At 42.7% G+C, this 7,278-nt stretch overlaps 1 protein-coding gene and 1 long non-coding RNA gene across 2 annotated transcripts in view; one reads left to right on the forward strand and one right to left on the reverse strand.

Annotated features, from left to right (window-relative positions):
- ZNF613 (zinc finger protein 613) overlaps window positions 1–7,278 on the reverse strand; it is a 60,137-nt gene that overhangs the window by 13,610 nt on the left and 39,249 nt on the right.
- On the forward strand, window positions 3,085–5,831 carry LOC137214927 (uncharacterized). Its single transcript, XR_010939086.1, has 3 exons — window positions 3,085–3,847; window positions 4,866–5,107; window positions 5,673–5,831. It is a non-coding gene; the product is annotated as an uncharacterized lncRNA (long non-coding RNA).

Consider the following 7,278-nt stretch of genomic DNA (forward strand, 5'->3'; position numbering starts at 1 on the left):
GTAATAGAGATGTTATTTTACTTGTGCTAGAACAACTCTGAAAGGAAATATTTACAAGTGTGTGTATGCACACACGCAGTAAACTTGCAGGAAGGGCAAACTCCTCATCTTTAGTAGAAACCTTACCACTTTACGTGTGCTTAATCCTCGATCTCCAACAACGCTTTCATTTCTACGGGGTCGAGAGAAGATGTGGAAAGCCAAAGGTGATTGGCAAACGAGGCCCTTGGACTTGAGGAACTGAAGGAGAATGTCACGTTTGAAAACACCCACCCACCCACCAGCTTCAGCTCTCACAAACTTCTCAACGACTGACACACCTGGACCACCCACGGCAACCACTGGTCACATATACTCGGAATAATCTCGAAATCTGGACTAGATGCCCAGGTTCACTGACCATGAGACCCCCACTCCTGTCATTGAGCCCGCTACTAAATCCCGACTCCAAACCAGACACCGCTTTCATTGACAAAAATCATTCCCTACCGCAGTCCTCAATCACAGAGCACTGCAGACAGACACAAAACTCTGATTACGGACACTTCAATCCTAGATTTCGACTGGCCTGTAATCACTAACACCAGAATCCTTCAGGACTGACTCCGTCACCCCAATCATAAATACCCCAGTCACCGACTCCCACTTGCTTCCTCTCCCTCTACGGACCCCACGGCTCCACCCCACCCAGACGCCCACAGACACCTCGTTTCCCTCATCCTATTCCACGCAGAGATCCACACACGGTCCTGATTTTCTCCTGATCCCACCGCTGCCTCCTAGAATCCGCACTTCCGTGAATTCTTTTACTGTTGCACCTTCGCCCAGCCTCCGCGCCGGACTACGGCGGCCGACGAGGGCCATACAGCGTTTGTACGGAGCAGGCACGGAGATAATGTCTGCGCCCATCTCGCCACGGATCCCGGGGCCGCCACCTTTCAGGACTGGCCGTACAGAAAGCGAAGTGGCAGTTTTGGTCCAAGTAGCCATGGAAGACACGGAACGGATAAAAGCCATCCAAAGTACTCCCACTTAAACCCTGCGCCGCAAACTGCACAGATTTTCAGAAACTCGAGCTCACACAAGGGAAACAGGGTAGGATACGTCCGCCTTAGCGGGGGGGGAAAAGTAATCCACTTTGCACGAAGATTGGGAAACGACACAGTGGGCACAGCCATCTTAGAAGTTAGGTGTCCGTACAAAAACCAACAAACAGCCAAAGGAAAAGGAGAAAACATATAAGACGAAAGGCAAATACCCCGAGGACGCTTCTGGCTCAGTGTGGACGGTGATAGGATGGCTTTGAGGACAGAAAAGAGTCTGGAGAAGCACTCGCGGTAACGGGGACAGCATAACGCCGTCAAAGAAAGTAAAAAAAAAAAAAAAACAGCAACTGGCAGAAACCTAGTATACATTTGGGGGTGGAACATTGTTACCGCCCAGTGAAGGGGAGGAGAGTAGTCATGAGCCAATGGGAAGAGGGAATCCAGGGGTGGGGTGAGTTTTTCACACGTGACACCCCGCTTCCCTTCTGCCAGCAGTGGAGCCAATAACAAGTGCGGAGCTTTCTGAGAACCAAAAGGCCAGAAATTCTGTAAGGAGTAAATAAGACAACTCCAGGGAGAAAAAAAAGTTGTACAAGAAAGGAAAAGTAATCATAGTATACTAGTGGCTGAACTCTATGTAGTATTTACATAGTCATCATAATGTAAACACTAAATCTGAACCAACCATAACTAAGATATAACTCTATTGGAAGAATGGGAAAAAGGAAATGCTTGTGTGAAAAGGGTTGTTTCTGTTTGTAGGGAGAGGTGTTTGAAGCATCCTGCAGGACACCACGGACGGTACCCCAAATGAAAACTCCATTATCATCACGTGAAAATTAATAAACAGAAACCTCATTTAAAATGGAGTTGGTAGGATGAACTCCACCAAACTTTTGTTGTGAGAAGTACCCTAGGGTAGAAGAAACAGTTTTCCTTTAGTTGGTATTCCTTTTGTGCAGGTACTTTGGAAAACAGTCTTACAGTTCCCCAAACAGTAAACATATTTACCATATGATCCAGCAATTTCACTCCAGGTTTATATCCAAGAGAAATAAAAGCACATGTCCACACAGAAACTTGTACACAAATGTTTACAGCAGCATTATTTATAATAGCCAAAAGTGGAAACAACTCAAATATCCATCAACCGATGAAGGGAAAAATAAAATGTGCTGCATCCATACAACAGAATATTATTCAGATATAAAAAGGAATGAAGTACAGAAACATGCTACAACATGGATGAACCTTGAAAGCATTATGCTAAGTGAAAGAAGCCAGTTACAGAGACTAAATATTATATGACTGAACTTATGTCCAGAATAGGTAAATCTATAGAGACAGAAAGTAAATTAGTGGTTGCTTAGACATGGGGAGAATGGAAGTTGAATTGATAGTTATAAATATCCGCAATATGATTAAGAAAAAGATAACCAACCTAAAACAGAAAAAAAAATACCAGTAAATAAACAATTAATAAAATAAAATAATATTTTTAGTCGCCCTTAGGTTGGGCAAAATTAAAACGTTGATGAGGTGGTTAGAAAATAGGCACTCTGATAGAATTAGCCCTTTTCCCCATATATAAAATGAAGGTAATATTTATGTCCACCATCAATGGCTTTCAGAATGTTAAGCAAGATAATGCAATTATTATGCATGAACATGTCCCCTATTCAAAAAAAATGTGTATACACTTAATAAAAACTAGCTATTACTTTTCAGTTGGAGTTCTTGGAAGAAGCTGGATAGCAGCCAGTAAAGTGTATTCACTAACAAAACATGTTTGGACAACAATCTGGAAAAATCTATCCAATTAAAAATTGTCCTTCTCTTTGACTCAACAATTCCAATTCTATTAATTTCTTCATGAGAAAAATTATATGAAAACATTTGAATTGACAGAAAGCCTGCACAGAAATTTCTACCAACAATTTCTGGTCTTCCACCAGAAATTTCACCACCTTCCACCTCAGTCAGAAACATAACCCCTCCCTCACTATTAGCTCCACCCTCTCTACAGCCCTCTCACCTTTCACTCTGGAGGTGTCACCAAACTTCCACCACCAATTTTGGCTGAAGAAGATCTTTTCCTTCAACTAAATTTGTTTACTCTGTGCCCACAGTGAGGCATGCTACCTTCCTCTACCACCTTGGCTTCTCCAGACCCTAAACCTTTCTTCAGAAGCATTCCTGCAAGTCGCTCAACCTGCTCCCAACTCCCTAAAGGAAGACTCCTTTTCCCTTACGGATTTGAGCACCTTTTTCAGCATGGCTGCGCCCGCTCTGATGTTATGTAGCTTCGTAAGGTACCAGTTGCAAAGCGGAGGCAGATATCTTTGGGCTTGGGGCACCTTACCGGGAAGAGACCTGAATCCGGTGGAGATGGGCTAGAGCATGCGTATTACCCTTTGCGACTCTAGCGATTGACATAACGCAGGCAAGTTTTGTGGAGCAGGAAAAGTGGTTGTACGGCTGGTTTTCCAAGATGGCGGGTCCCACATAAATCAGCTAACAGGGCGCCGCCATACTCTGTCATAGTGTCTTTGTCTAAAAGAGGCGAAAGTTAAACGGCCTCTTGGCCGGTGGAAGGACGCCCCGGAGTGATGGTTGGCAGCCTGCAGATCCGGGTGCTACAGAGGATAAACTTGACCTGCGAGGTGGAACAGCCGGGTTTGTGAATCTGAAGAAAGTAATGGACTGACCCTATTTGTACCCACCCAGCTGGCGCGCGAAGGATCTCTTAAGGGGTCTCAGTTTCGCGTTCTGGGAGCAGAACCAGGTTGAGCTTTGCGGAGGTAGGGGAGGGATACGGGGAGTCTGTGGGAGGAGCAAGACCTTGTAGGGCAGGGGATGCATTCCGTTATTGAGGGAGTAGGATGGTAGGAAATGGGGCAGCCCTGGGGATGCTCAGGGTATTGGAGTAGCATGCAGAAAGATTGGGATGGCTTGGGGTTAGCATGTATAGGAGAGGTCAGTGACTGGGCGGTCTTGGAGGCAAATCAGTGTTTGGCATGATTTAGGGTGTGGGCTAGTGATTAGGATGCATTTAGGGGACAAGTCTGTGATTGGGGCATCTTTCGGGGAAAGGTTGATTGGGGGTGAATGACTGGTCAGTGATCGGGTATCCCTTGAAGGAAGTCAGGATTGGGGTGTCTTTGAGGGTGTGTCAGAGCCTGAAAAGGTCTTCTGGGGGAAGATCAGTTCTTAGGACAGCCTTAGAGGGATGTCAGCGATTGGAGCATCCCAGGAGGGTCAGTGACTGGGGAATCCTTGGTACATAAGTCAGTGATTGGGACGTCTTTGGGAAGGTTCACTAATGGGAGTGTCCATGAAGGGAGGTCAGTGATTGAGACATACTTGGTTGGCAGTTCAACGTGTTTGATGTCCTTTGCTTAGTGAGTGTTGTGATGTACTTAGGGGAGGGGGTCGGTGATTGGGGTATCCTTCCCCAAATCACCCCAAGACCAGTGAATGGGGTGGCCTTTTGGGGAGGTTAGTGCTTGGGGCAGCTTTGTTTCTTGTCTTTGAGGGTCTCCAGTGGTCACTGAGAGTCATGGGGATCTGGGTGTTTGGGTCTGGATAGGCTAATGATAATCTGTTAGAAGTCATGAACTGTGAAGTAGCCATGTGGCCCATATTTTGGGTATGATGTAGTTAGGCATTGTTACCTGAGAGATTTATGGGAGTTGGAGCTTGAGCAGTCTCTGCATTTTAGACGGCTTTGGGGGTTTTAAAGCCCATTGACTTCTCATAGACTACATTAGTGCCTTCTTCAAAACCTGCTTTCCAACATCCTCTGTCCCCTAAATCAAGCGTCTCCAACCCCCGGGGCCGCACAGCAGGAGATGAGCGGCGGGCAAGCAAGCGAAGCTTCATCGGCCGCTCCCCATCGCTCACATTACCGCCTGAACGACACCCCCCTTCCGTGGAAAAATTGTCTTCCAGGAAACCGGTCCCTCGTACCAAAAAGGTTGGGGACCGCTGCTCTAAATCACCTCCTCCTCTCACTGTCTCCACGGTGCTTTGTAATGACCAAGATCTAAATAAAATCTAAGGTAAAATGCTTTTACGAAAGATGTGGTATCTGGCCCTCTAGTTTTCAAATTTACCGCATATGTCTCTGGGATCCTCCCTTTTTGGACCTTCTGATGCATGAGAGGACATTCCCACATCCAAAATCTTGATAGCCAGAAATACACGTTGTTAAAATTTTGATATGTTTCCTTTTCCAAACTTTTCTGTTACTCATTTTATTACAAAGATGTGATAACACTGCATAAATGGCTTATAACTTGTCTTTTTAAAGAAACTTAACCTTCAAAAAAGAAAGTTAACCTTATACGATAAAATTGTTCCAGATTACTGACTTTTGGTACAAAGTCTTATTGATAGCTGCACAGCATTCTATAATGTGGATCTCGTTGCAATACTGACTGAAGTTATATTAAATCTTTGCAATAATTTGGATAGACATGACTTTAAAATATTCATATAGATCTGGACATTGCTCGTTAAGTTTATTCCTAGATCTTATCTATATTTGCTGCCGTTACAAATAGCTTCTCTTTCCCTTTAACTTTTTTTTTTTTTAATATTTATTTATTTACTTGGCTGTGCCAGGTCTTAGCTGCGGCGTGCGGGATCTTCATTTTGGCATGCGGGATCTTTTTAAGTTGCGGCATGCAGGCTCTTAGTTGCAGCATGCAGGATCTAGTTCCCTCACCAGAGATTGAACCCGGTCCCCCTGCATTGGGAGCGCGGAGTCTTAACCGCTGAATCACCAGGCAAGTCGCTTCCTTGAACTTTGAATTACTTTTATTTTATAGGTATAAAAGTAGATGATTAAAACAATTTTTTTTCATTTCCTTACTGAACTCTTATTATTACTAATGTGTTTAAAGTGATTCTTGTAGGTTTTCCAGGTAAGCAGTCAGCTGCAGTTAAGTTTAACTCCGAGAAAAGAATAGGGACTTTGGATTTCGGCAGACCTAGGTTTTTCTCCATATTCTGCCACTTACTATGTGAACTTGGGCATTTCTCAACCTGTGATTCTTTTCCCATTTGTTTAAAAAAAATCTCAGTACTAACTACTCATATAGTTAGAGTACCTAGCACATAGTAAGTACCCAAGACACGTTTTAGCAAGCAGTATTCCAGTATATATATACCATTTCTCTGGATTTTAGGCTTTTAAATTTTTCTTCTTTTTTTAAATTTCTTTATATAATGGTCCTTCTCTAAATGTAGATCTAGTTTTGAATAATTTTAGCACAATTACATAATTTAATGAAGATAGCTTTGTTGTTGATGTTTCTTTATTATAAAATAGTTGTTTGTTGTAAAATAAACCATCAAGTAATACATGTTACTTTTTTCTTTATCACATTAACCAACCACCTGAAGAAAACATAATTAAATTTTAGATTTTTATATGTGTGTATATCTAAAATACATACACACATACAAACAAGGACGCACACAACTCAGAAAAATATTATGCTCCCAGTTATAGTTTATTACAGCAGTGAATTTCTGTAATCCCCCAGGTCTTGGCTTCCTGGGATGAAGTAGTTCCAATGAAGGAAGGAACTGAAGGTACCAAGATCAACATTACATCCTTTGCCAGAGACTCTGTACTGGAGCTTCAGGGAAGAAACCAAAATCAACAATAGAGCAGGTATTAGAGTTGCTGGTTGTTCCTAAGGGCTCCAGAAAATGTCCAAGTCCCAGGTGAGTTGGGTTTTTTTGTATATTTATTTTCCATTTGGCTTTCTAGTGGATTTTAGGAGGTTAAATACATATATTTAAAATACATGTTTATTCAATATTTACGAAGACTACACTATACCAGATCAGCATGAAAAGATAAGTGTCAGAATTCAGGAAAAAGGACTGAGACAAAAGATCAACTTCACAGTAAGGACACAATGAGAATATGTAAGTCGTATGTTTATACAAATTGTTTAAAGTTAACACCTAGATTATAGCCTGTGAGCTCTAAATATTTAATAAAATTAAGCACAAACTTGTCTCTAGTATCCCCTGTTCCAGTTATCTATTGCTGCCTAACAAGCCACCCCAAAGTCTAGTGGTAAACGTTTATTTTGATCATCCTCATGGATTCAGTGGGTCAGAAAGTGAGACAGGACCCTATGGTGATGGCTTTATGTTTTTGGGTTACAAAGACCATCCTCAGGTTCAGTGATTTACAAGAAGAACTCAACAG

Source organism: Pseudorca crassidens, chromosome 20, assembly GCF_039906515.1.
Source record: "Pseudorca crassidens isolate mPseCra1 chromosome 20, mPseCra1.hap1, whole genome shotgun sequence".
In the NCBI taxonomy this organism is placed as follows: Eukaryota; Metazoa; Chordata; class Mammalia; order Artiodactyla; family Delphinidae; genus Pseudorca; species Pseudorca crassidens.